At 51.1% G+C, this 24,574-nt stretch overlaps 28 non-coding genes across 28 annotated transcripts; 15 read left to right on the top strand and 13 right to left on the bottom strand.

Moving 5' to 3' along the window:
• Positions 1-38: 38 nt before the first annotated feature.
• trnav-uac (transfer RNA valine (anticodon UAC)) lies at positions 39-111 on the top strand. Its single transcript has one exon. It is a non-coding gene; the product is annotated as a tRNA-Val (tRNA).
• A 1,302-nt stretch (positions 112-1,413) lies between these two features.
• trnar-ucu (transfer RNA arginine (anticodon UCU)) lies at positions 1,414-1,506 on the bottom strand. The gene is made up of 2 exons: positions 1,470-1,506; positions 1,414-1,449 (listed from the first exon to the last, which is right to left on the bottom strand). It is a non-coding gene; the product is annotated as a tRNA-Arg (tRNA).
• A 248-nt stretch (positions 1,507-1,754) lies between these two features.
• On the top strand, positions 1,755-1,827 carry trnav-uac (transfer RNA valine (anticodon UAC)). The gene has a single exon. It is a non-coding gene; the product is annotated as a tRNA-Val (tRNA).
• A 1,302-nt stretch (positions 1,828-3,129) lies between these two features.
• Positions 3,130-3,222, bottom strand: trnar-ucu (transfer RNA arginine (anticodon UCU)). Its single transcript has 2 exons — positions 3,186-3,222; positions 3,130-3,165 (listed from the first exon to the last, which is right to left on the bottom strand). It is a non-coding gene; the product is annotated as a tRNA-Arg (tRNA).
• A 248-nt stretch (positions 3,223-3,470) lies between these two features.
• Positions 3,471-3,543, top strand: trnav-uac (transfer RNA valine (anticodon UAC)). Its single transcript has one exon. It is a non-coding gene; the product is annotated as a tRNA-Val (tRNA).
• A 1,302-nt stretch (positions 3,544-4,845) lies between these two features.
• On the bottom strand, positions 4,846-4,938 carry trnar-ucu (transfer RNA arginine (anticodon UCU)). The gene is made up of 2 exons: positions 4,902-4,938; positions 4,846-4,881 (listed from the first exon to the last, which is right to left on the bottom strand). It is a non-coding gene; the product is annotated as a tRNA-Arg (tRNA).
• A 248-nt stretch (positions 4,939-5,186) lies between these two features.
• Positions 5,187-5,259, top strand: trnav-uac (transfer RNA valine (anticodon UAC)). Its single transcript has one exon. It is a non-coding gene; the product is annotated as a tRNA-Val (tRNA).
• Positions 5,260-6,561: 1,302 nt separating this feature from the next.
• trnar-ucu (transfer RNA arginine (anticodon UCU)) lies at positions 6,562-6,654 on the bottom strand. The gene is made up of 2 exons: positions 6,618-6,654; positions 6,562-6,597 (listed from the first exon to the last, which is right to left on the bottom strand). It is a non-coding gene; the product is annotated as a tRNA-Arg (tRNA).
• Positions 6,655-6,902: 248 nt separating this feature from the next.
• On the top strand, positions 6,903-6,975 carry trnav-uac (transfer RNA valine (anticodon UAC)). The gene has a single exon. It is a non-coding gene; the product is annotated as a tRNA-Val (tRNA).
• A 1,302-nt stretch (positions 6,976-8,277) lies between these two features.
• Positions 8,278-8,370, bottom strand: trnar-ucu (transfer RNA arginine (anticodon UCU)). The gene is made up of 2 exons: positions 8,334-8,370; positions 8,278-8,313 (listed from the first exon to the last, which is right to left on the bottom strand). It is a non-coding gene; the product is annotated as a tRNA-Arg (tRNA).
• A 248-nt stretch (positions 8,371-8,618) lies between these two features.
• Positions 8,619-8,691, top strand: trnav-uac (transfer RNA valine (anticodon UAC)). The gene has a single exon. It is a non-coding gene; the product is annotated as a tRNA-Val (tRNA).
• A 1,303-nt stretch (positions 8,692-9,994) lies between these two features.
• trnar-ucu (transfer RNA arginine (anticodon UCU)) lies at positions 9,995-10,087 on the bottom strand. Its single transcript has 2 exons — positions 10,051-10,087; positions 9,995-10,030 (listed from the first exon to the last, which is right to left on the bottom strand). It is a non-coding gene; the product is annotated as a tRNA-Arg (tRNA).
• Positions 10,088-10,335: 248 nt separating this feature from the next.
• On the top strand, positions 10,336-10,408 carry trnav-uac (transfer RNA valine (anticodon UAC)). Its single transcript has one exon. It is a non-coding gene; the product is annotated as a tRNA-Val (tRNA).
• A 1,302-nt stretch (positions 10,409-11,710) lies between these two features.
• Positions 11,711-11,803, bottom strand: trnar-ucu (transfer RNA arginine (anticodon UCU)). The gene is made up of 2 exons: positions 11,767-11,803; positions 11,711-11,746 (listed from the first exon to the last, which is right to left on the bottom strand). It is a non-coding gene; the product is annotated as a tRNA-Arg (tRNA).
• A 248-nt stretch (positions 11,804-12,051) lies between these two features.
• Positions 12,052-12,124, top strand: trnav-uac (transfer RNA valine (anticodon UAC)). The gene has a single exon. It is a non-coding gene; the product is annotated as a tRNA-Val (tRNA).
• A 1,302-nt stretch (positions 12,125-13,426) lies between these two features.
• trnar-ucu (transfer RNA arginine (anticodon UCU)) lies at positions 13,427-13,519 on the bottom strand. The gene is made up of 2 exons: positions 13,483-13,519; positions 13,427-13,462 (listed from the first exon to the last, which is right to left on the bottom strand). It is a non-coding gene; the product is annotated as a tRNA-Arg (tRNA).
• A 248-nt stretch (positions 13,520-13,767) lies between these two features.
• trnav-uac (transfer RNA valine (anticodon UAC)) lies at positions 13,768-13,840 on the top strand. Its single transcript has one exon. It is a non-coding gene; the product is annotated as a tRNA-Val (tRNA).
• Positions 13,841-15,142: 1,302 nt separating this feature from the next.
• On the bottom strand, positions 15,143-15,235 carry trnar-ucu (transfer RNA arginine (anticodon UCU)). Its single transcript has 2 exons — positions 15,199-15,235; positions 15,143-15,178 (listed from the first exon to the last, which is right to left on the bottom strand). It is a non-coding gene; the product is annotated as a tRNA-Arg (tRNA).
• Positions 15,236-15,483: 248 nt separating this feature from the next.
• Positions 15,484-15,556, top strand: trnav-uac (transfer RNA valine (anticodon UAC)). The gene has a single exon. It is a non-coding gene; the product is annotated as a tRNA-Val (tRNA).
• A 1,302-nt stretch (positions 15,557-16,858) lies between these two features.
• Positions 16,859-16,951, bottom strand: trnar-ucu (transfer RNA arginine (anticodon UCU)). The gene is made up of 2 exons: positions 16,915-16,951; positions 16,859-16,894 (listed from the first exon to the last, which is right to left on the bottom strand). It is a non-coding gene; the product is annotated as a tRNA-Arg (tRNA).
• A 248-nt stretch (positions 16,952-17,199) lies between these two features.
• On the top strand, positions 17,200-17,272 carry trnav-uac (transfer RNA valine (anticodon UAC)). Its single transcript has one exon. It is a non-coding gene; the product is annotated as a tRNA-Val (tRNA).
• A 1,303-nt stretch (positions 17,273-18,575) lies between these two features.
• trnar-ucu (transfer RNA arginine (anticodon UCU)) lies at positions 18,576-18,668 on the bottom strand. The gene is made up of 2 exons: positions 18,632-18,668; positions 18,576-18,611 (listed from the first exon to the last, which is right to left on the bottom strand). It is a non-coding gene; the product is annotated as a tRNA-Arg (tRNA).
• A 248-nt stretch (positions 18,669-18,916) lies between these two features.
• Positions 18,917-18,989, top strand: trnav-uac (transfer RNA valine (anticodon UAC)). The gene has a single exon. It is a non-coding gene; the product is annotated as a tRNA-Val (tRNA).
• A 1,644-nt stretch (positions 18,990-20,633) lies between these two features.
• On the top strand, positions 20,634-20,706 carry trnav-uac (transfer RNA valine (anticodon UAC)). Its single transcript has one exon. It is a non-coding gene; the product is annotated as a tRNA-Val (tRNA).
• Positions 20,707-22,009: 1,303 nt separating this feature from the next.
• trnar-ucu (transfer RNA arginine (anticodon UCU)) lies at positions 22,010-22,102 on the bottom strand. Its single transcript has 2 exons — positions 22,066-22,102; positions 22,010-22,045 (listed from the first exon to the last, which is right to left on the bottom strand). It is a non-coding gene; the product is annotated as a tRNA-Arg (tRNA).
• A 248-nt stretch (positions 22,103-22,350) lies between these two features.
• Positions 22,351-22,423, top strand: trnav-uac (transfer RNA valine (anticodon UAC)). Its single transcript has one exon. It is a non-coding gene; the product is annotated as a tRNA-Val (tRNA).
• A 1,303-nt stretch (positions 22,424-23,726) lies between these two features.
• On the bottom strand, positions 23,727-23,819 carry trnar-ucu (transfer RNA arginine (anticodon UCU)). Its single transcript has 2 exons — positions 23,783-23,819; positions 23,727-23,762 (listed from the first exon to the last, which is right to left on the bottom strand). It is a non-coding gene; the product is annotated as a tRNA-Arg (tRNA).
• A 248-nt stretch (positions 23,820-24,067) lies between these two features.
• On the top strand, positions 24,068-24,140 carry trnav-uac (transfer RNA valine (anticodon UAC)). The gene has a single exon. It is a non-coding gene; the product is annotated as a tRNA-Val (tRNA).
• Positions 24,141-24,574: the final 434 nt, after the last annotated feature.

The raw sequence follows: 24,574 nt of genomic DNA on the forward strand, positions 1-24,574 counted from the left end.
GCGGATCCTATTCCTTCTGGAGGCAGACTCTGTCCTGAGGTTCCATAGTGTAGTGGTTATCACGTCTGCTTTACACGCAGAAGGTCCTGGGTTCGATCCCCAGTGGAACCAAGATCTTTGCTCCTCCTAACCCCGTCCCACGAAAGCCATCGCGTCCTTCCTTTAACGTGATGAGTAAAATAGTAAAGATGTCTCTACCGTGAAATACTTGCAGCCTTAATGGTGTCAGAGCAAGGTGATCGCTCGGACGTGGTCTACTCCTGCCTCGTGTACGACTGCGCTTCCTAGCAAACACAAAGGGGATGCTGGTCTCCCTCAACTTTTCCACAGTTCCTGTTCATCTCCCAGAATCACCAATGCACTCACTGACTAGAACAAAACAATATCACACGAGTTCCCCTTTTATGTTCTAAGTACATCAACATTCACTATTACCCCAAGACACACAAGACCAGCATCTGCAGCCCCAAAAGATACTTCCAAGGGCCACAATGGATTCCCACGGGTCAGCAGTCCTTTTAGGTAACAAAGAGAGGGCGTTAGAAAGTCTTTGACGCTACAAAGAAGAGCAGCTGCACATAGAAGAGGGATGCCACACATCCAATTTCCCAAATCTCTCTTTGGGCTATGTGGGGAGTCCTCCTGCAGGCTCCACCACAAATTCCCCTCATTTCAATAGCGGTTCGCCGGGCCAGTTTCTATGGTCTTTGCCTAGAGCTAATCAAAGTCTCTGCACAGTACCTCCATTCCACTGCCAATGGCTCGTGTGATCTGCAGTTCCTGGACCCATGGTTCCTCTCCTGTGTGGTCTCGCAGCCTGCGGTTTCCCTTGCGCTGCCTGTCCTGGGTCGAGGGCTTTGCGGAAAGAGAGAGTGCCCCTCTATTCAGGCTTCGATCTTCTTAGCCCTTCCGTTAGCCACTCCCCCCCCCACCCAGGGGGTTTTCCGCTGCTTATCAGGAGGAGGCTTGGGTCGTTTGAGAACTGGGAGTATGCAGACCTCAGGTGTTATGGGCCCTATCACTTCTTTGTTTCCTGCCCCCTCCCTCTCTGCCCAAGGTGTGGTTCAAACTGGCTCAGCAGCCACTCACACCTCTGTGCCTCAGTACCTAGGCTGTGTTTATTGCTTCCTGTCAGGACGGCCAGTGTGTTCTTAACCTGTTGCTGATTGTGCCCTGTTCGTCGTCTGCATGAGGCGATCGGCAGTGCTCGCGGAACAAAAGAGAAGGGGGCGCTTTTAGGGCTTGGCGGTTGTGCTTCGACCAAAGCCATCTTCTTAGCACGTTAAAAGACTTTCAGTTGCATCCAGTACACACCATAAGGAGAAACACGTTCCACAGCAGAGGGATGACACTTCTACTTGAAATGCGAGCTCTTTCAGAAAGAACAAGCACAATATAAATTACTGCAAGAGTCAACTCTGGTGGGACTTGAACCCACAACCTTTGAATGCCTTCACATACTCCACGTCTAGAAGTCCAATGCGCTATCCATTGCACCACAGAGCCACTGCGCACCTAACCTTTCACCCGAACCTTTAACCCTACCGTTCTGTGACATCACCAGTTACTTCGGAATTCGACACATTCCTGTATCCACGGAACGGAGGACAGTGACCAGATCTGAAGCAGGAAAATCAGAAACAACAGACGGTGATAGGGAGGAGGATCAGCTGGAATACCGATCGTATTGTACACTGTCACAAGAGGGGTTCCCGTGCGGATCCTATTCCTTCTGGAGGCAGACTCTGTCCTGAGGTTCCAAAGTGTAGTGGTTATCACGTCTGCTTTACACGCAGAAGGTCCTGGGATCGATCCCCAGTGGAACCAAGATCTTTGCTCCTCCTAACCCCGTCCCACGAAAGCCATCGCGTCCTTCCTTTAACGTGATGAGTAAAATAGTAAAGATGTCTCTACCGTGAAATACTTGCAGCCTTAATGGTGTCAGAGCAAGGTGATCGCTCGGACGTGGTCTACTCCTGCCTCGTGTACGACTGCGCTTCCTAGCAAACACAAAGGGGATGCTGGTCTCCCTCAACTTTTCCACAGTTCCTGTTCATCTCCCAGAATCACCAATGCACTCACTGACTAGAACAAAACAATATCACACGAGTTCCCCTTTTATGTTCTAAGTACATCAACATTCACTATTACCCCAAGACACTCAAAACCAGCATCTGCAGCCCCAAAAGATACTTCCAAGGGCCACAATGGATTCCCACGGGTCAGCAGTCCTTTTAGGTAACAAAGAGAGGGCGTTAGAAAGTCTTTGACGCTACAAAGAAGAGCAGCTGCACATAGAAGAGGGATGCCACACATCCAATTTCCCAAATCTCTCTTTGGGCTATGTGGGGAGTCCTCCTGCAGGCTGCACCACACATTCCCCTCATTTCAATAGCGGTTCGCCGGGCCAGTTTCTATGGTCCTTGCCTAGAGCTAATCAAAGTCTCTGCACAGTACCTCCATTCCACTGCCAATGGCTCGCGTGATCTGCAGTTCCTGGACCCATGGTTCCTCTCCTGTGTGGTCTCGCAGCCTGCGGTTTCCCTTGCGCTGCCTGTCCTGGGTCGAGGGCTTTGCGGAAAGAGAGAGTGCCCCTCTATTCAGGCTTCGATCTTCTTAGCCCTTCCGTTAGCCACTCCCCCCCCCACCCAGGGGGTTTTCCGCTGCTTATCAGGAGGAGGCTTGGGTCGTTTGAGAACTGGGAGTATGCAGACCTCAGGTGTTATGGGCCCTATCACTTCTTTGTTTCCTGCCCCCTCCCTCTCTGCCCAAGGTGTGGTTCAAACTGGCTCAGCAGCCACTCACACCTCTGTGCCTCAGTACCTAGGCTGTGTTTATTGTTTCCTGTCAGGACGGCCAGTGTGTTCTTAACCTGTTGCTGATTGTGCCCTGTTTGTCGTCTGCATGAGGCGATCGGCAGTGCTCGCGGAACAAAAGAGAAGGGGGCGCTTTTAGGGCTTGGCGGTTGTGCTTCGACCAAAGCCATCTTCTTAGCACGTTAAAAGACTTTCAGTTGCATCCAGTACACACCATAAGGAGAAACACGTTCCACAGCAGAGGGATTACACTTCTACTTGAAATGCGAGCTCTTTCAGAAAGAACAAGCACAATATAAATTACTGCAAGAGTCAACTCTGGTGGGACTTGAACCCACAACCTTTGAATGCCTTCACATACTCCACGTCTAGAAGTCCAATGCGCTATCCATTGCGCCACAGAGCCACTGCGCACCTGACCTTTCACCCGAACCTTTAACCCTACCGTTCTGTGACATCACCAGTTACTTCGGAATTCGACACATTCCTGTATCCACGGCACGGAGGACAGTGACCAGATCTGAAGCAGGAAAATCAGAAACAACAGACGGTGATAGGGAGGAGGATCAGCTGGAATACCGATCGTATTGTACACTGTCACAAGAGGGGTTCCCGTGCGGATCCTATTCCTTCTGGAGGCAGACTCTGTCCTGAGGTTCCATAGTGTAGTGGTTATCACGTCTGCTTTACACGCAGAAGGTCCTGGGTTCGATCCCCAGTGGAACCAAGATCTTTGCTCCTCCTAACCCCGTCCCACGAAAGCCATCGCGTCCTTCCTTTAACGTGATGAGTAAAATAGTAAAGATGTCTCTACCGTGAAATACTTGCAGCCTTAATGGTGTCAGAGCAAGGTGATCGCTCGGACGTGGTCTACTCCTGCCTCGTGTACGACTGCGCTTCCTAGCAAACACAAAGGGGATGCTGGTCTCCCTCAACTTTTCCACAGTTCCTGTTCATCTCCCAGAATCACCAATGCACTCACTGACTAGAACAAAACAATATCACACGAGTTCCCCTTTTATGTTCTAAGTACATCAACATTCACTATTACCCCAAGACACTCAAAACCAGCATCTGCAGCCCCAAAAGATACTTCCAAGGGCCACAATGGATTCCCACGGGTCAGCAGTCCTTTTAGGTAACAAAGAGAGGGCGTTAGAAAGTCTTTGACGCTACAAAGAAGAGCAGCTGCACATAGAAGAGGGATGCCACACATCCAATTTCCCAAATCTCTCTTTGGGCTATGTGGGGAGTCCTCCTGCAGGCTGCACCACACATTCCCCTCATTTCAATAGCGGTTCGCCGGGCCAGTTTCTATGGTCCTTGCCTAGAGCTAATCAAAGTCTCTGCACAGTACCTCCATTCCACTGCCAATGGCTCGCGTGATCTGCAGTTCCTGGACCCATGGTTCCTCTCCTGTGTGGTCTCGCAGCCTGCGGTTTCCCTTGCGCTGCCTGTCCTGGGTCGAGGGCTTTGCGGAAAGAGAGAGTGCCCCTCTATTCAGGCTTCAATCTTCTTAGCCCTTCCGTTAGCCACTCCCCCCCCCACCCAGGGGGTTTTCCGCTGCTTATCAGGAGGAGGCTTGGGTCGTTTGAGAACTGGGAGTATGCAGACCTCAGGTGTTATGGGCCCTATCACTTCTTTGTTTCCTGCCCCCTCCCTCTCTGCCCAAGGTGTGGTTCAAACTGGCTCAGCAGCCACTCACACCTCTGTGCCTCAGTACCTAGGCTGTGTTTATTGCTTCCTGTCAGGATGGCCAGTGTGTTCTTAACCTGTTGCTGATTGTGCCCTGTTCGTCGTCTGCATGAGGCGATCGGCAGTGCTCGCGGAACAAAAGAGAAGGGGGCACTTCTAGGGCTTGGCGGTTGTGCTTCGACCAAAGCCATCTTCTGAGCACCTTAGAAGACTTTCAGTTGCATCCAGTACACACCATAAGGAGAAACACGTTCCACAGCAGAGGGATGACACTTCTACCTGAAATGCGAGCTCTTTCAAATAGAACAAGCACAATATAAATTACTGCAAGAGTCGACTCTGGTGGGACTCGAACCCACAACCTTTGAATGCCTTCACATACTCCACGTCTAGAAGTCCAATGCGCTATCCATTGCGCCACAGAGCCACTGCGCACCTGACCTTTCACCCGAACCTTTAACCCTACCGTTCTGTGACATCACCAGTTACTTCGGAATTCGACACATTCCTGTATCCACGGCACGGAGGACAGTGACCAGATCTGAAGCAGGAAAATCAGAAACAACAGACGGTGATAGGGAGGAGGATCAGCTGGAATACCGATCGTATTGTACACTGTCACAAGAGGGGTTCCCATGCGGATCCTATTCCTTCTGGAGGCAGACTCTGTCCTGAGGTTCCATAGTGTAGTGGTTATCACGTCTGCTTTACACGCAGAAGGTCCTGGGTGCGATCCCCAGTGGAACCAAGATCTTTGCTCCTCCTAACCCCGTCCCACGAAAGCCATCGCGTCCTTCCTTTAACGTGATGAGTAAAATAGTAAAGATGTCTCTACCGTGAAATACTTGCAGCCTTAATGGTGTCAGAGCAAGGTGATCGCTCGGACGTGGTCTACTCCTGCCTCGTGTACGACTGCGCTTCCTAGCAAACACAAAGGGGATGCTGGTCTCCCTCAACTTTTCCACAGTTCCTGTTCATCTCCCAGAATCACCAATGCACTCACTGACTAGAACAAAACAATATCACACGAGTTCCCCTTTTATGTTCTAAGTACATCAACATTCACTATTACCCCAAGACACACAAAACCAGCATCTGCAGCCCCAAAAGATACTTCCAAGGGCCACAATGGATTCCCACGGGTCAGCAGTCCTTTTAGGTAACAAAGAGAGGGCGTTAGAAAGTCTTTGACGCTACAAAGAAGAGCAGCTGCACATAGAAGAGGGATGCCACACATCCAATTTCCCAAATCTCTCTTTGGGCTATGTGGGGAGTCCTCCTGCAGGCTCCACCACAAATTCCCCTCATTTCAATAGCGGTTCGCCGGGCCAGTTTCTATGGTCCTTGCCTAGAGCTAATCAAAGTCTCTGCACAGTACCTCCATTCCACTGCCAATGGCTCGCGTGATCTGCAGTTCCTGGACCCATGGTTCCTCTCCTGTGTGGTCTCGCAGCCTGCGGTTTCCCTTGCGCTGCCTGTCCTGGGTCGAGGGCTTTGCGGAAAGAGAGAGTGCCCCTCTATTCAGGCTTCGATCTTCTTAGCCCTTCCGTTAGCCACTCCCCCCCCCACCCAGGGGGTTTTCCGCTGCTTATCAGGAGGAGGCTTGGGTCGTTTGAGAACTGGGAGTATGCAGACCTCAGGTGTTATGGGCCCTATCACTTCTTTGTTTCCTGCCCCCTCCCTCTCTGCCCAAGGTGTGGTTCAAACTGGCTCAGCAGCCACTCACACCTCTGTGCCTCAGTACCTAGGCTGTGTTTATTGTTTCCTGTCAGGACGGCCAGTGTGTTCTTAACCTGTTGCTGATTGTGCCCTGTTTGTCGTCTGCATGAGGCGATCGGCAGTGCTCGCGGAACAAAAGAGAAGGGGGCGCTTTTAGGGCTTGGCGGTTGTGCTTCGACCAAAGCCATCTTCTTAGCACGTTAAAAGACTTTCAGTTGCATCCAGTACACACCATAAGGAGAAACACGTTCCACAGCAGAGGGATGACACTTCTACTTGAAATGCGAGCTCTTTCAGAAAGAACAAGCACAATATAAATTACTGCAAGAGTCAACTCTGGTGGGACTTGAACCCACAACCTTTGAATGCCTTCACATACTCCACGTCTAGAAGTCCAATGCGCTATCCATTGCGCCACAGAGCCACTGCGCACCTGACCTTTCACCCGAACCTTTAACCCTACCGTTCTGTGACATCACCAGTTACTTCGGAATTCGACACATTCCTGTATCCACGGCACGGAGGACAGTGACCAGATCTGAAGCAGGAAAATCAGAAACAACAGACGGTGATAGGGAGGAGGATCAGCTGGAATACCGATCGTATTGTACACTGTCACAAGAGGGGTTCCCGTGCGGATCCTATTCCTTCTGGAGGCAGACTCTGTCCTGAGGTTCCATAGTGTAGTGGTTATCACGTCTGCTTTACACGCAGAAGGTCCTGGGTTCGATCCCCAGTGGAACCAAGATCTTTGCTCCTCCTAACCCCGTCCCACGAAAGCCATCGCGTCCTTCCTTTAACGTGATGAGTAAAATAGTAAAGATGTCTCTACCGTGAAATACTTGCAGCCTTAATGGTGTCAGAGCAAGGTGATCGCTCGGACGTGGTCTACTCCTGCCTCGTGTACGACTGCGCTTCCTAGCAAACACAAAGGGGATGCTGGTCTCCCTCAACTTTTCCACAGTTCCTGTTCATTTCCCAGAATCACCAATGCACTCACTGACTAGAACAAAACAATATCACATGAGTTCCCCTTTTATGTTCTAAGTACATCAACATTCACTATTACCCCAAGACACTCAAAACCAGCATCTGCAGCCCCAAAAGATACTTCCAAGGGCCACAATGGATTCCCACGGGTCAGCAGTCCTTTTAGGTAACAAAGAGAGGGCGTTAGAAAGTCTTTGACGCTACAAAGAAGAGCAGCTGCACATAGAAGAGGGATGCCACACATCCAATTTCCCAAATCTCTCTTTGGGCTATGTGGGGAGTCCTCCTGCAGGCTGCACCACACATTCCCCTCATTTCAATAGCGGTTCGCCGGGCCAGTTTCTATGGTCCTTGCCTAGAGCTAATCAAAGTCTCTGCACAGTACCTCCATTCCACTGCCAATGGCTCGCGTGATCTGCAGTTCCTGGACCCATGGTTCCTCTCCTGTGTGGTCTCGCAGCCTGCGGTTTCCCTTGCGCTGCCTGTCCTGGGTCGAGGGCTTTGCGGAAAGAGAGAGTGCCCCTCTATTCAGGCTTCGATCTTCTTAGCCCTTCCGTTAGCCACTCCCCCCCCCACCCAGGGGGTTTTCCGCTGCTTATCAGGAGGAGGCTTGGGTCGTTTGAGAACTGGGAGTATGCAGACCTCAGGTGTTATGGGCCCTATCACTTCTTTGTTTCCTGCCCCCTCCCTCTCTGCCCAAGGTGTGGTTCAAACTGGCTCAGCAGCCACTCACACCTCTGTGCCTCAGTACCTAAGCTGTGTTTATTGCTTCCTGTCAGGACGGCCAGTGTGTTCTTAACCTGTTGCTGATTGTGCCCTGTTCGTCGTCTGCATGAGGCGATCGGCAGTGCTCGCGGAACAAAAGAGAAGGGGGCGCTTCTAGGGCTTGGCGGTTGTGCTTCGACCAAAGCCATCTTCTTAGCACGTTAGAAGACTCTCAGTTGCATCCAGTACACACCATAAGGAGAAACACGTTCCACAGCAGAGGGATGACACTTCTACTTGAAATGCGAGCTCTTTCAGAAAGAACAAGCACAATATAAATTACTGCAAGAGTCGACTCTGGTGGGACTCGAACCCACAACCTTTGAATGCCTTCACATACTCCACGTCTAGAAGTCCAATGCGCTATCCATTGCGCCACAGAGCCACTGCGCACCTGACCTTTCACCCGAACCTTTAACCCTACCGTTCTGTGACATCACCAGTTACTTCGGAATTCGACACATTCCTGTATCCACGGCACGGAGGACAGTGACCAGATCTGAAGCAGGAAAATCAGAAACAACAGACGGTGATAGGGAGGAGGATCAGCTGGAATACCGATCGTATTGTACACTGTCACAAGAGGGGTTCCCGTGGGGATCCTATTCCTTCTGGAGGCAGACTCTGTCCTGAGGTTCCATAGTGTAGTGGTTATCACGTCTGCTTTACACGCAGAAGGTCCTGGGTTCGATCCCCAGTGGAACCAAGATCTTTGCTCCTCCTAACCCCGTCCCACGAAAGCCATCGCGTCCTTCCTTTAACGTGATGAGTAAAATAGTAAAGATGTCTCTACCGTGAAATACTTGCAGCCTTAATGGTGTCAGAGCAAGGTGATCGCTCGGACGTGGTCTACTCCTGCCTCGTGTACGACTGCGCTTCCTAGCAAACACAAAGGGGATGCTGGTCTCCCTCAACTTTTCCACAGTTCCTGTTCATCTCCCAGAATCACCAATGCACTCACTGACTAGAACAAAACAATATCACACGAGTTCCCCTTTTATGTTCTAAGTACATCAACATTCACTATTACCCCAAGACACTCAAAACCAGCATCTGCAGCCCCAAAAGATACTTCCAAGGGCCACAATGGATTCCCACGGGTCAGCAGTCCTTTTAGGTAACAAAGAGAGGGCGTTAGAAAGTCTTTGACGCTACAAAGAAGAGCAGCTGCACATAGAAGAGGGATGCCACACATCCAATTTCCCAAATCTCTCTTTGGGCTATGTGGGGAGTCCTCCTGCAGGCTGCACCACACATTCCCCTCATTTCAATAGCGGTTCGCCGGGCCAGTTTCTATGGTCCTTGCCTAGAGCTAATCAAAGTCTCTGCACAGTACCTCCATTCCACTGCCAATGGCTCGCGTGATCTGCAGTTCCTGGACCCATGGTTCCTCTCCTGTGTGGTCTCGCAGCCTGCGGTTTCCCTTGCGCTGCCTGTCCTGGGTCGAGGGCTTTGCGGAAAGAGAGAGTGCCCCTCTATTCAGGCTTCGATCTTCTTAGCCCTTCCGTTAGCCACTCCCCCCCCCCACCCAGGGGGTTTTCCGCTGCTTATCAGGAGGAGGCTTGGGTCGTTTGAGAACTGGGAGTATGCAGACCTCAGGTGTTATGGGCCCTATCACTTCTTTGTTTCCTGCCCCCTCCCTCTCTGCCCAAGGTGTGGTTCAAACTGGCTCAGCAGCCACTCACACCTCTGTGCCTCAGTACCTAGGCTGTGTTTATTGTTTCCTGTCAGGACGGCCAGTGTGTTCTTAACCTGTTGCTGATTGTGCCCTGTTTGTCGTCTGCATGAGGCGATCGGCAGTGCTCGCGGAACAAAAGAGAAGGGGGCGCTTTTAGGGCTTGGCGGTTGTGCTTCGACCAAAGCCATCTTCTTAGCACGTTAAAAGACTTTCAGTTGCATCCAGTACACACCATAAGGAGAAACACGTTCCACAGCAGAGGGATGACACTTCTACTTGAAATGCGAGCTCTTTCAGAAAGAACAAGCACAATATAAATTACTGCAAGAGTCAACTCTGGTGGGACTTGAACCCACAACCTTTGAATGCTTTCACATACTCCACGTCTAGAAGTCCAATGCGCTATCCATTGCACCACAGAGCCACTGCGCACCTGACCTTTCACCCGAACCTTTAACCCTACCGTTCTGTGACATCACCAGTTACTTCGGAATTCGACACATTCCTGTATCCACGGCACGGAGGACAGTGACCAGATCTGAAGCAGGAAAATCAGAAACAACAGACGGTGATAGGGAGGAGGATCAGCTGGAATACCGATCGTATTGTACACTGTCACAAGAGGGGTTCCCGTGCGGATCCTATTCCTTCTGGAGGCAGACTCTGTCCTGAGGTTCCATAGTGTAGTGGTTATCACGTCTGCTTTACACGCAGAAGGTCCTGGGATCGATCCCCAGTGGAACCAAGATCTTTGCTCCTCCTAACCCCGTCCCACGAAACCCATCACGTCCTTCCTTTAACGTGATGAGTAAAATAGTAAAGATGTCTCTACCGTGAAATACTTGCAGCCTTAATGGTGTCAGAGCAAGGTGATCGCTCGGACGTGGTCTACTCCTGCCTCGTGTACGACTGCGCTTCCTAGCAAACACAAAGGGGATGCTGGTCTCCCTCAACTTTTCCACAGTTCCTGTTCATCTCCCAGAATCACCAATGCACTCACTGACTAGAACAAAACAATATCACATGAGTTCCCCTTTTATGTTCTAAGTACATCAACATTCACTATTACCCCAAGACACTCAAAACCAGCATCTGCAGCCCCAAAAGATACTTCCAAGGGCCACAATGGATTCCCACGGGTCAGCAGTCCTTTTAGGTAACAAAGAGAGGGCGTTAGAAAGTCTTTGACGCTACAAAGAAGAGCAGCTGCACATAGAAGAGGGATGCCACACATCCAATTTCCCAAATCTCTCTTTGGGCTATGTGGGGAGTCCTCCTGCAGGCTGCACCACACATTCCCCTCATTTCAATAGCGGTTCGCCGGGCCAGTTTCTATGGTCCTTGCCTAGAGCTAATCAAAGTCTCTGCACAGTACCTCCATTCCACTGCCAATGGCTCGCGTGATCTGCAGTTCCTGGACCCATGGTTCCTCTCCTGTGTGGTCTCGCAGCCTGCGGTTTCCCTTGCGCTGCCTGTCCTGGGTCGAGGGCTTTGCGGAAAGAGAGAGTGCCCCTCTATTCAGGCTTCGATCTTCTTAGCCCTTCCGTTAGCCACTCCCCCCCCCACCCAGGGGGTTTTCCGCTGCTTATCAGGAGGAGGCTTGGGTCGTTTGAGAACTGGGAGTATGCAGACCTCAGGTGTTATGGGCCCTATCACTTCTTTGTTTCCTGCCCCCTCCCTCTCTGCCCAAGGTGTGGTTCAAACTGGCTCAGCAGCCACTCACACCTCTGTGCCTCAGTACCTAAGCTGTGTTTATTGCTTCCTGTCAGGACGGCCAGTGTGTTCTTAACCTGTTGCTGATTGTGCCCTGTTCGTCGTCTGCATGAGGCGATCGGCAGTGCTCGCGGAACAAAAGAGAAGGGGGCGCTTCTAGGGCTTGGCGGTTGTGCTTCGACCAAAGCCATCTTCTTAGCACGTAAGAAGACTCTCAGTTGCATCCAGTACACACCATAAGGAGAAACACGTTCCACAGCAGAGGGATGACACTTCTACTTGAAATGCGAGCTCTTTCAGAAAGAACAAGCACAATATAAATTACTGCAAGAGTCGACTCTGGTGGGACTCGAACCCACAACCTTTGAATGCCTTCACATACTCCACGTCTAGAAGTCCAATGCTCTATCCATTGCGCCACAGAGCCACTGCGCACCTGACCTTTCACCCGAACCTTTAACCCTACCATTCTGTGACATCACCAGTTACTTCGGAATTCGACACATTCCTGTATCCACGGCACGGAGGACAGTGACCAGATCTGAAGCAGGAAAATCAGAAACAACAGACGGTGATAGGGAGGAGGATCAGCTGGAATACCGATCGTATTGTACACTGTCACAAGAGGGGTTCCCGTGGGGATCCTATTCCTTCTGGAGGCAGACTCTGTCCTGAGGTTCCATAGTGTAGTGGTTATCACGTCTGCTTTACACGCAGAAGGTCCTGGGTTCGATCCCCAGTGGAACCAAGATCTTTGCTCCTCCTAACCCCGTCCCACGAAAGCCATCGCGTCCTTCCTTTAACGTGATGAGTAAAATAGTAAAGATGTCTCTACCGTGAAATACTTGCAGCCTTAATGGTGTCAGAGCAAGGTGATCGCTCGGACGTGGTCTACTCCTGCCTCGTGTACGACTGCGCTTCCTAGCAAACACAAAGGGGATGCTGGTCTCCCTCAACTTTTCCACAGTTCCTGTTCATCTCCCAGAATCACCAATGCACTCACTGACTAGAACAAAACAATATCACACGAGTTCCCCTTTTATGTTCTAAGTACATCAACATTCACTATTACCCCAAGACACTCAAAACCAGCATCTGCAGCCCCAAAAGATACTTCCAAGGGCCACAATGGATTCCCACGGGTCAGCAGTCCTTTTAGGTAACAAAGAGAGGGCGTTAGAAAGTCTTTGACGCTACAAAGAAGAGCAGCTGCACATAGAAGAGGGATGCCACACATCCAATTTCCCAAATCTCTCTTTGGGCTATGTGGGGAGTCCTCCTGCAGGCTGCACCACACATTCCCCTCATTTCAATAGCGGTTCGCCGGGCCAGTTTCTATGGTCCTTGCCTAGAGCTAATCAAAGTCTCTGCACAGTACCTCCATTCCACTGCCAATGGCTCGCGTGATCTGCAGTTCCTGGACCCATGGTTCCTCTCCTGTGTGGTCTCGCAGCCTGCGGTTTCCCTTGCGCTGCCTGTCCTGGGTCGAGGGCTTTGCGGAAAGAGAGAGTGCCCCTCTATTCAGGCTTCGATCTTCTTAGCCCTTCCGTTAGCCACTCCCCCCCCCACCCAGGGGGTTTTCCGCTGCTTATCAGGAGGAGGCTTGGGTCGTTTGAGAACTGGGAGTATGCAGACCTCAGGTGTTATGGGCCCTATCACTTCTTTGTTTCCTGCCCCCTCCCTCTCTGCCCAAGGTGTGGTTCAAACTGGCTCAGCAGCCACTCACACCTCTGTGCCTCAGTACCTAGGCTGTGTTTATTGCTTCCTGTCAGGACGGCCAGTGTGTTCTTAACCTGTTGCTGATTGTGCCCTGTTCGTCGTCTGCATGAGGCGATCGGCAGTGCTCGCGGAACAAAAGAGAAGGGGGCGCTTCTAGGGCTTGGCGGTTGTGCTTCGACCAAAGCCATCTTCTTAGCACGTTAGAAGACTCTCAGTTGCATCCAGTACACACCATAAGGAGAAACACGTTCCACAGCAGAGGGATGACACTTCTACTTGAAATGCGAGCTCTTTCAGAAAGAACAAGCACAATATAAATTACTGCAAGAGTCGACTCTGGTGGGACTCGAACCCACAACCTTTGAATGCCTTCACATACTCCACGTCTAGAAGTCCAATGCGCTATCCATTGCGCCACAGAGCCACTGCGCACCTGACCTTTCACCCGAACCTTTAACCCTACCGTTCTGTGACATCACCAGTTACTTCGGAATTCGACACATTCCTGTATCCACGGCACGGAGGACAGTGACCAGATCTGAAGCAGGAAAATCAGAAACAACAGACGGTGATAGGGAGGAGGATCAGCTGGAATACCGATCGTATTGTACACTGTCACAAGAGGGGTTCCCGTGGGGATCCTATTCCTTCTGGAGGCAGACTCTGTCCTGAGGTTCCATAGTGTAGTGGTTATCACGTCTGCTTTACACGCAGAAGGTCCTGGGTTCGATCCCCAGTGGAACCAAGATCTTTGCTCCTCCTAACCCCGTCCCACGAAAGCCATCGCGTCCTTCCTTTAACGTGATGAGTAAAATAGTAAAGATGTCTCTACCGTGAAATACTTGCAGCCTTAATGGTGTCAGAGCAAGGTGATCGCTCGGACGTGGTCTACTCCTGCCTCGTGTACGACTGCGCTTCCTAGCAAACACAAAGGGGATGCTGGTCTCCCTCAACTTTTCCACAGTTCCTGTTCATCTCCCAGAATCACCAATGCACTCACTGACTAGAACAAAACAATATCACACGAGTTCCCCTTTTATGTTCTAAGTACATCAACATTCACTATTACCCCAAGACACTCAAAACCAGCATCTGCAGCCCCAAAAGATACTTCCAAGGGCCACAATGGATTCCCACGGGTCAGCAGTCCTTTTAGGTAACAAAGAGAGGGCGTTAGAAAGTCTTTGACGCTACAAAGAAGAGCAGCTGCACATAGAAGAGGGATGCCACACATCCAATTTCCCAAATCTCTCTTTGGGCTATGTGGGGAGTCCTCCTGCAGGCTGCACCACACATTCCCCTCATTTCAATAGCGGTTCGCCGGGCCAGTTTCTATGGTCCTTGCCTAGAGCTAATCAAAGTCTCTGCACAGTACCTCCATTCCACTGCCAATGGCTCGCGTGATCTGCAGTTCCTGGACCCATGGTTCCTCTCCTGTGTGGTCTCGCAGCCTGCGGTTTCCCTTGCGCTGCCTGTCCTGGGTCGAGGGCTTTGCGGAAAGAGAGAGTGCCCCTCTATTCAGGCTTCGATCTTCTTAGCCCTTCCGTTAGCCACTCCCCCCCCCACCCAGGGGGTTTTCCGCTGCTTATCAGGAGGAGGCTTGGGTCGTTTGAGAACTGGGAGTATGCAGACCTCAGGTGTTATGGGCCCTATCACTTCTTTGTTTCCTGCCCCCTCCCTCTCTGCCCAAGGTGTGGTTCAAACTGGCTCAGCAGCCACTCACACCTCTGTGCCTCAGTACCTAGGCTGTGTTTATTGTTTCCTGTCAGGACGGCCAGTGTGTTCTTAACCTGTTGCTGATTGTGCCCTGTTTGTCGTCTGCATGAGGCGATCGGCAGTGCTCGCGGAACAAAAGAGAAGGGGGCGCTTTTAGGGCTTGGCGGTTGTGCTTCGACCAAAGCCATCTTCTTAGCACGTTAAAAGACTTTCAGTTGCATCCAGTACACACCATAAGGAGAAACACGTTCCACAGCAGAGGGATGACACTTCTACTTGAAATGCGAGCTCTTTCAGAAAGAACAAGCACAATATAAATTACTGCAAGAGTCAACTCTGGTGGGACTTGAACCCACAACCTTTGAATGCCTTCACATACTCCACGTCTAGAAGTCCAATGCGCTATCCATTGCGCCACAGAGCCACTGCGCACCTGACCTTTCACCCGAACCTTTAACCCTACCGTTCTGTGACATCACCAGTTACTTCGGAATTCGACACATTCCTGTATCCACGGCACGGAGGACAGTGACCAGATCTGAAGCAGGAAAATCAGAAACAACAGACGGTGATAGGGAGGAGGATCAGCTGGAATACCGATCGTATTGTACACTGTCACAAGAGGGGTTCCCGTGCGGATCCTATTCCTTCTGGAGGCAGACTCTGTCCTGAGGTTCCATAGTGTAGTGGTTATCACGTCTGCTTTACACGCAGAAGGTCCTGGGATCAATCCCCAGTGGAACCAAGATCTTTGCTCCTCCTAACCCCGTCCCACGAAAGCCATCGCGTCCTTCCTTTAACGTGATGAGTAAAATAGTAAAGATGTCTCTACCGTGAAATACTTGCAGCCTTAATGGTGTCAGAGCAAGGTGATCGCTCGGACGTGGTCTACTCCTGCCTCGTGTACGACTGCGCTTTCTAGCAAACACAAAGGGGATGCTGGTCTCCCTCAACTTTTCCACAGTTCCTGTTCATCTCCCAGAATCACCAATGCACTCACTGACTAGAACAAAACAATATCACATGAGTTCCCCTTTTATGTTCTAAGTACATCAACATTCACTATTACCCCAAGACACTCAAAACCAGCATCTGCAGCCCCAAAAGATACTTCCAAGGGCCACAATGGATTCCCACGGGTCAGCAGTCCTTTTAGGTAACAAAGAGAGGGCGTTAGAAAGTCTTTGACGCTACAAAGAAGAGCAGCTGCACATAGAAGAGGGATGCCACACATCCAATTTCCCAAATCTCTCTTTGGGCTATGTGGGGAGTCCTCCTGCAGGCTGCACCACACATTCCCCTCATTTCAATAGCGGTTCGCCGGGCCAGTTTCTATGGTCCTTGCCTAGAGCTAATCAAAGTCTCTGCACAGTACCTCCATTCCACTGCCAATGGCTCGCGTGATCTGCAGTTCCTGGACCCATGGTTCCTCTCCTGTGTGGTCTCGCAGCCTGCGGTTTCCCTTGCGCTGCCTGTCCTGGGTCGAGGGCTTTGCGGAAAGAGAGAGTGCCCCTCTATTCAGGCTTCGATCTTCTTAGCCCTTCCGTTAGCCACTCCCCCCCCCACCCAGGGGGTTTTCCGCTGCTTATCAGGAGGAGGCTTGGGTCGTTTGAGAACTGGGAGTATGCAGACCTCAGGTGTTATGGGCCCTATCACTTCTTTGTTTCCTGCCCCCTCCCTCTCTGCCCAAGGTGTGGTTCAAACTGGCTCAGCAGCCACTCACACCTCTGTGCCTCAGTACCTAAGCTGTGTTTATTGCTTCCTGTCAGGACGGCCAGTGTGTTCTTAACCTGTTGCTGATTGTGCCCTGTTCGTCGTCTGCATGAGGCGATCGGCAGTGCTCGCGGAACAAAAGAGAAGGGGGCGCTTCTAGGGCTTGGCGGTTGTGCTTCGACCAAAGCCATCTTCTTAGCACGTAAGAAGACTCTCAGTTGCATCCAGTACACACCATAAGGAGAAACACGTTCCACAGCAGAGGGATGACACTTCTACTTGAAATGCGAGCTCTTTCAGAAAGAACAAGCACAATATAAATTACTGCAAGAGTCGACTCTGGTGGGACTCGAACCCACAACCTTTGAATGCCTTCACATACTCCACGTCTAGAAGTCCAATGCTCTATCCATTGCGCCACAGAGCCACTGCGCACCTGACCTTTCACCCGAACCTTTAACCCTACCGTTCTGTGACATCACCAGTTACTTCGGAATTCGACACATTCCTGTATCCACGGCACGGAGGACAGTGACCAGATCTGAAGCAGGAAAATCAGAAACAACAGACGGTGATAGGGAGGAGGATCAGCTGGAATACCGATCGTATTGTACACTGTCACAAGAGGGGTTCCCGTGGGGATCCTATTCCTTCTGGAGGCAGACTCTGTCCTGAGGTTCCATAGTGTAGTGGTTATCACGTCTGCTTTACACGCAGAAGGTCCTGGGTTCGATCCCCAGTGGAACCAAGATCTTTGCTCCTCCTAACCCCGTCCCACGAAAGCCATCGCGTCCTTCCTTTAACGTGATGAGTAAAATAGTAAAGATGTCTCTACCGTGAAATACTTGCAGCCTTAATGGTGTCAGAGCAAGGTGATCGCTCGGACGTGGTCTACTCCTGCCTCGTGTACGACTGCGCTTCCTAGCAAACACAAAGGGGATGCTGGTCTCCCTCAACTTTTCCACAGTTCCTGTTCATCTCCCAGAATCACCAATGCACTCACTGACTAGAACAAAACAATATCACACGAGTTCCCCTTTTATGTTCTAAGTACATCAACATTCACTATTACCCCAAGACACTCAAAACCAGCATCTGCAGCCCCAAAAGATACTTCCAAGGGCCACAATGGATTCCCACGGGTCAGCAGTCCTTTTAGGTAACAAAGAGAGGGCGTTAGAAAGTCTTTGACGCTACAAAGAAGAGCAGCTGCACATAGAAGAGGGATGCCACACATCCAATTTCCCAAATCTCTCTTTGGGCTATGTGGGGAGTCCTCCTGCAGGCTGCACCACACATTCCCCTCATTTCAATAGCGGTTCGCCGGGCCAGTTTCTATGGTCCTTGCCTAGAGCTAATCAAAGTCTCTGCACAGTACCTCCATTCCACTGCCAATGGCTCGCGTGATCTGCAGTTCCTGGACCCATGGTTCCTCTCCTGTGTGGTCTCGCAGCCTGCGGTTTCCCTTGCGCTGCCTGTCCTGGGTCGAGGGCTTTGCGGAAAGAGAGAGTGCCCCTCTATTCAGGCTTCGATCTTCTTAGCCCTTCCGTTAGCCACTCCCCCCCCCCACCCAGGGGGTTTTCCGCTGCTTATCAGGAGGAGGCTTGGGTCGTTTGAGAACTGGGAGTATGCAGACCTCAGGTGTTATGGGCCCTATCACTTCTTTGTTTCCTGCCCCCTCCCTCTCTGCCCAAGGTGTGGTTCAAACTGGCTCAGCAGCCACTCACACCTCTGTGCCTCAGTACCTAAGCTGTGTTTATTGCTTCCTGTCAGGACGGCCAGTGTGTTCTTAACCTGTTGCTGATTGTGCCCTGTTCGTCGTCTGCATGAGGCGATCGGCAGTGCTCGCGGAACAAAAGAGAAGGGGGCGCTTCTAGGGCTTGGCGGTTGTGCTTCGACCAAAGCCATCTTCTTAGCACGTAAGAAGACTCTCAGTTGCATCCAGTACACACCATAAGGAGAAACACGTTCCACAGCAGAGGGATGACACTTCTACTTGAAATGCGAGCTCTTTCAGAAAGAACAAGCACAATATAAATTACTGCAAGAGTCGACTCTGGTGGGACTCGAACCCACAACCTTTGAATGCCTTCACATACTCCACGTCTAGAAGTCCAATGCTCTATCCATTGCGCCACAGAGCCACTGCGCACCTGACCTTTCACCCGAACCTTTAACCCTACCGTTCTGTGACATCACCAGTTACTTCGGAATTCGACACATTCCTGTATCCACGGCACGGAGGACAGTGACCAGATCTGAAGCAGGAAAATCAGAAACAACAGACGGTGATAGGGAGGAGGATCAGCTGGAATACCGATCGTATTGTACACTGTCACAAGAGGGGTTCCCGTGCGGATCCTATTCCTTCTGGAGGCAGACTCTGTCCTGCGGTTCCATAGTGTAGTGGTTATCACGTCTGCTTTACACGCAGAAGGTCCTGGGTTCGATCCCCAGTGGAACCAAGATCTTTGCTCCTCCTAACCCCGTCCCACGAAAGCCATCGCGTCCTTCCTTTAACGTGATGAGTAAAATAGTAAAGATGTCTCTACCGTGAAATACTTGCAGCCTTAATGGTGTCAGAGCAAGGTGATCGCTCGGACGTGGTCTACTCCTGCCTCGTGTACGACTGCGCTTCCTAGCAAACACAAAGGGGATGCTGGTCTCCCTCAACTTTTCCACAGTTCCTGTTCATCTCCCAGAATCACCAATGCACTCACTGACTAGAACAAAACAATATCACACGAGTTCCCCTTTTATGTTCTAAGTACATCAACATTCACTATTACCCCAAGACACTCAAAACCAGCATCTGCAGCCCCAAAAGATACTTCCAAGGGCCACAATGGATTCCCACGGGTCAGCAGTCCTTTTAGGTAACAAAGAGAGGGCGTTAGAAAGTCTTTGACGCTACAAAGAAGAGCAGCTGCACATAGAAGAGGAATGCCACACATCCAATTTCCCAAATCTCTCTTTGGGCTATGTGGGGAGTCCTCCTGCAGGCTGCACCACACATTCCCCTCATTTCAATAGCGGTTCGCCGGGCCAGTTTCTATGGTCCTTGCCTAGAGCTAATCAAAGTCTCTGCACAGTACCTCCATTCCACTGCCAATGGCTCGCGTGATCTGCAGTTCCTGGACCCATGGTTCCTCTCCTGTGTGGTCTCGCAGCCTGCGGTTTCCCTTGCGCTGCCTGTCCTGGGTCGAGGGCTTTGCGGAAAGAGAGAGTGCCCCTCTATTCAGGCTTCGATCTTCTTAGCCCTTCCGTTAGCCACTCCCCCCCCCCACCCAGGGGGTTTTCCGCTGCTTATCAGGAGGAGGCTTGGGTCGTTTGAGAACTGGGAGTATGCAGACCTCAGGTGTTATGGGCCCTATCACTTCTTTGTTTCCTGCCCCCTCCCTCTCTGCCCAAGGTGTGGTTCAAACTGGCTCAGCAGCCACTCACACCTCTGTGCCTCAGTACCTAAGCTGTGTTTATTGCTTCCTGTCAGGACGGCCAGTGTGTTCTTAACCTGTTGCTGATTGTGCCCTGTTCGTCGTCTGCATGAGGCGATCGGCAGTGCTCGCGGAACAAAAGAGAAGGGGGCGCTTCTAGGGCTTGGCGGTTGTGCTTCGACCAAAGCCATCTTCTTAGCACGTAAGAAGACTCTCAGTTGCATCCAGTACACACCATAAGGAGAAACACGTTCCACAGCAGAGGGATGACACTTCTACTTGAAATGCGAGCTCTTTCAGAAAGAACAAGCACAATATAAATTACTGCAAGAGTCGACTCTGGTGGGACTCAAACCCACAACCTTTGAATGCCTTCACATACTCCACGTCTAGAAGTCCAATGCTCTATCCATTGCGCCACAGAGCCACTGCGCACCTGACCTTTCACCCGAACCTTTAACCCTACCGTTCTGTGACATCACCAGTTACTTCGGAATTCGACACATTCCTGTATCCACGGCACGGAGGACAGTGACCAGATCTGAAGCAGGAAAATCAGAAACAACAGACGGTGATAGGGAGGAGGATCAGCTGGAATACCGATCGTATTGTACACTGTCACAAGAGGGGTTCCCGTGGGGATCCTATTCCTTCTGGAGGCAGACTCTGTCCTGAGGTTCCATAGTGTAGTGGTTATCACGTCTGCTTTACACGCAGAAGGTCCTGGGTTCGATCCCCAGTGGAACCAAGATCTTTGCTCCTCCTAACCCCGTCCCACGAAAGCCATCGCGTCCTTCCTTTAACGTGATGAGTAAAATAGTAAAGATGTCTCTACCGTGAAATACTTGCAGCCTTAATGGTGTCAGAGCAAGGTGATCGCTCGGACGTGGTCTACTCCTGCCTCGTGTACGACTGCGCTTCCTAGCAAACACAAAGGGGATGCTGGTCTCCCTCAACTTTTCCACAGTTCCTCTTCATCTCCCAGAATCACCAATGCACTCACTGACTAGAACAAAACAATATCACACGAGTTCCCCTTTTATGTTCTAAGTACATCAACATTCACTATTACCCCAAGACACTCAAAACCAGCATCTGCAGCCCCAAAAGATACTTCCAAGGGCCACAATGGATTCCCACGGGTCAGCAGTCCTTTTAGGTAACAAAGAGAGGGCGTTAGAAAGTCTTTGACGCTACAAAGAAGAGCAGCTGCACATAGAAGAGGGATGCCACACATCCAATTTCCCAAATCTCTCTTTGGGCTATGTGGGGAGTCCTCCTGCAGGCTGCACCACACATTCCCCTCATTTCAATAGCGGTTCGCCGGGCCAGTTTCTATGGTCCTTGCCTAGAGCTAATCAAAGTCTCTGCACAGTACCTCCATTCCACTGCCAATGGCTCGCGTGATCTGCAGTTCCTGGACCCATGGTTCCTCTCCTGTGTGGTCTCGCAGCCTGCGGTTTCCCTTGCGCTGCCTGTCCTGGGTCGAGGGCTTTGCGGAAAGAGAGAGTGCCCCTCTATTCAGGCTTCGATCTTCTTAGCCCTTCCGTTAGCCACTCCCCCCCCCCACCCAGGGGGTTTTCCGCTGCTTATCAGGAGGAGGCTTGGGTCGTTTGAGAACTGGGAGTATGCAGACCTCAGGTGTTATGGGCCCTATCACTTCTTTGTTTCCTGCCCCCTCCCTCTCTGCCCAAGGTGTGGTTCAAACTGGCTCAGCAGCCACTCACACCTCTGTGCCTCAGTACCTAAGCTGTGTTTATTGCTTCCTGTCAGGACGGCCAGTGTGTTCTTAACCTGTTGCTGATTGTGCCCTGTTCGTCGTCTGCATGAGGCGATCGGCAGTGCTCGCGGAACAAAAGAGAAGGGGGCGCTTCTAGGGCTTGGTGGTTGTGCTTCGACCAAAGCCATCTTCTTAGCACGTTAGAAGACTCTCAGTTGCATCCAGTACACACCATAAGGAGAAACACGTTCCACAGCAGAGGGATGACACTTCTACTTGAAATGCGAGCTCTTTCAGAAAGAACAAGCACAATATAAATTACTGCAAGAGTCGACTCTGGTGGGACTCGAACCCACAACCTTTGAATGCCTTCACATACTCCACGTCTAGAAGTCCAATGCGCTATCCATTGCGCCACAGAGCCACTGCGCACCTGACCTTTCACCCGAACCTTTAACCCTACCGTTCTGTGACATCACCAGTTACTTCGGAATTCGACACATTCCTGTATCCACGGCACGGAGGACAGTGACCAGATCTGAAGCAGGAAAATCAGAAACAACAGACGGTGATAGGGAGGAGGATCAGCTGGAATACCGATCGTATTGTACACTGTCACAAGAGGGGTTCCCGTGCGGATCCTATTCCTTCTGGAGGCAGACTCTGTCCTGAGGTTCCATAGTGTAGTGGTTATCACGTCTGCTTTACACGCAGAAAGTCCTGGGTTCGATCCCCAGTGGAACCAAGATCTTTGCTCCTCCTAACCCCGTCCCACGAAAGCCATCGCGTCCTTCCTTTAACGTGATGAGTAAAATAGTAAAGATGTCTCTACCGTGAAATACTTGCAGCCTTAATGGTGTCAGAGCAAGGTGATCGCTCGGACGTGGTCTACTCCTGCCTCGTGTACGACTGCGCTTCCTAGCAAACACAAAGGGGATGCTGGTCTCCCTCAACTTTTCCACAGTTCCTGTTCATCTCCCAGAATCACCAATGCACTCACTGACTAGAACAAAACAATATCACACGAGTTCCCCTTTTATGTTCTAAGTACATCAACATTCACTATTACCCCAAGACACATAAAACCAGCATCTGCAGCCCCAAAAGATACTTCCAAGGGCCACAATGGATTCCCACGGGTCAGCAGTCCTTTTAGGTAACAAAGAGAGGGCGTTAGAAAGTCTTTGACGCTACAAAGAAGAGCAGCTGCACATAGAAGAGGGATGCCACACATCCAATTTCCCAAATCTCTCTTTGGGCTATGTGGGGAGTCCTCCTGCAGGCTGCACCACACATTCCCCTCATTTCAATAGCGGTTCGCCGGGCCAGTTTCTATGGTCCTTGCCTAGAGCTAATCAAAGTCTCTGCACAGTACCTCCATTCCACTGCCAATGGCTCGCGTGATCTGCAGTTCCTGGACCCATGGTTCCTCTCCTGTGTGGTCTCGCAGCCTGCGGTTTCCCTTGCGCTGCCTGTCCTGGGTCGAGGGCTTTGCGGAAAGAGAGAGTGCCCCTCTATTCAGGCTTCGATCTTCTTAGCCCTTCCGTTAGCCACTCCCCCCCCCCACCCAGGGGGTTTTCCGCTGCTTATCAGGAGGAGGCTTGGGTCGTTTGAGAACTGGGAGTATGCAGACCTCAGGTGTTATGGGCCCTATCACTTCTTTGTTTCCTGCCCCCTCCCTCTCTGCCCAAGGTGTGGTTCAAACTGGCTCAGCAGCCACTCACACCTCTGTGCCTCAGTACCTAAGCTGTGTTTATTGCTTCCTGTCAGGACGGCCAGTGTGTTCTTAACCTGTTGCTGATTGTGCCCTGTTCGTCGTCTGCATGAGGCGATCGGCAGTGCTCGCGGAACAAAAGAGAAGGGGGCGCTTCTAGGGCTTGGCGGTTGTGCTTCGACCAAAGCCATCTTCTTAGCACGTTAGAAGACTCTCAGTTGCATCCAGTACACACCATAAGGAGAAACACGTTCCACAGCAGAGGGATGACACTTCTACTTGAAATGCGAGCTCTTTCAGAAAGAACAAGCACAATATAAATTACTGCAAGAGTCGACTCTGGTGGGACTCGAACCCACAACCTTTGAATGCCTTCACATACTCCACGTCTAGAAGTCCAATGCGCTATCCATTGCGCCACAGAGCCACTGCGCACCTGACCTTTCACCCGAACCTTTAACCCTACCGTTCTGTGACATCACCAGTTACTTCGGAATTCGACACATTCCTGTATCCACGGCACGGAGGACAGTGACCAGATCTGAAGCAGGAAAATCAGAAACAACAGACGGTGATAGGGAGGAGGATCAGCTGGAATACCGATCGTATTGTACACTGTCACAAGAGGGGTTCCCGTGGGGATCCTATTCCTTCTGGAGGCAGACTCTGTCCTGAGGTTCCATAGTGTAGTGGTTATCACGTCTGCTTTACACGCAGAAGGTCCTGGGTTTGATCCCCAGTGGAACCAAGATCTTTGCTCCTCCTAACCCCGTCCCACGAAAGCCATCGCGTCCTTCCTTTAACGTGATGAGTAAAATAGTAAAGATGTCTCTACCGTGAAATACTTGCAGCCTTAATGGTGTCAGAGCAAGGTGATCGCTCGGACGTGGTCTACTCCTGCCTCGTGTACGACTGCGCTTCCTAGCAAACACAAAGGGGATGCTGGTCTCCCTCAACTTTTCCACAGTTCCTGTTCATCTCCCAGAATCACCAATGCACTCACTGACTAGAACAAAACAATATCACACGAGTTCCCCTTTTATGTTCTAAGTACATCAACATTCACTATTACCCCAAGACACTCAAAACCAGCATCTGCAGCCCCAAAAGATACTTCCAAGGGCCACAATGGATTCCCACGGGTCAGCAGTCCTTTTAGGTAACAAAGAGAGGGCGTTAGAA

This window comes from Lepisosteus oculatus, chromosome 15, assembly GCF_040954835.1.
Source record: "Lepisosteus oculatus isolate fLepOcu1 chromosome 15, fLepOcu1.hap2, whole genome shotgun sequence".
Lineage (NCBI taxonomy): Eukaryota > Metazoa > Chordata > Actinopteri > Semionotiformes > Lepisosteidae > Lepisosteus > Lepisosteus oculatus.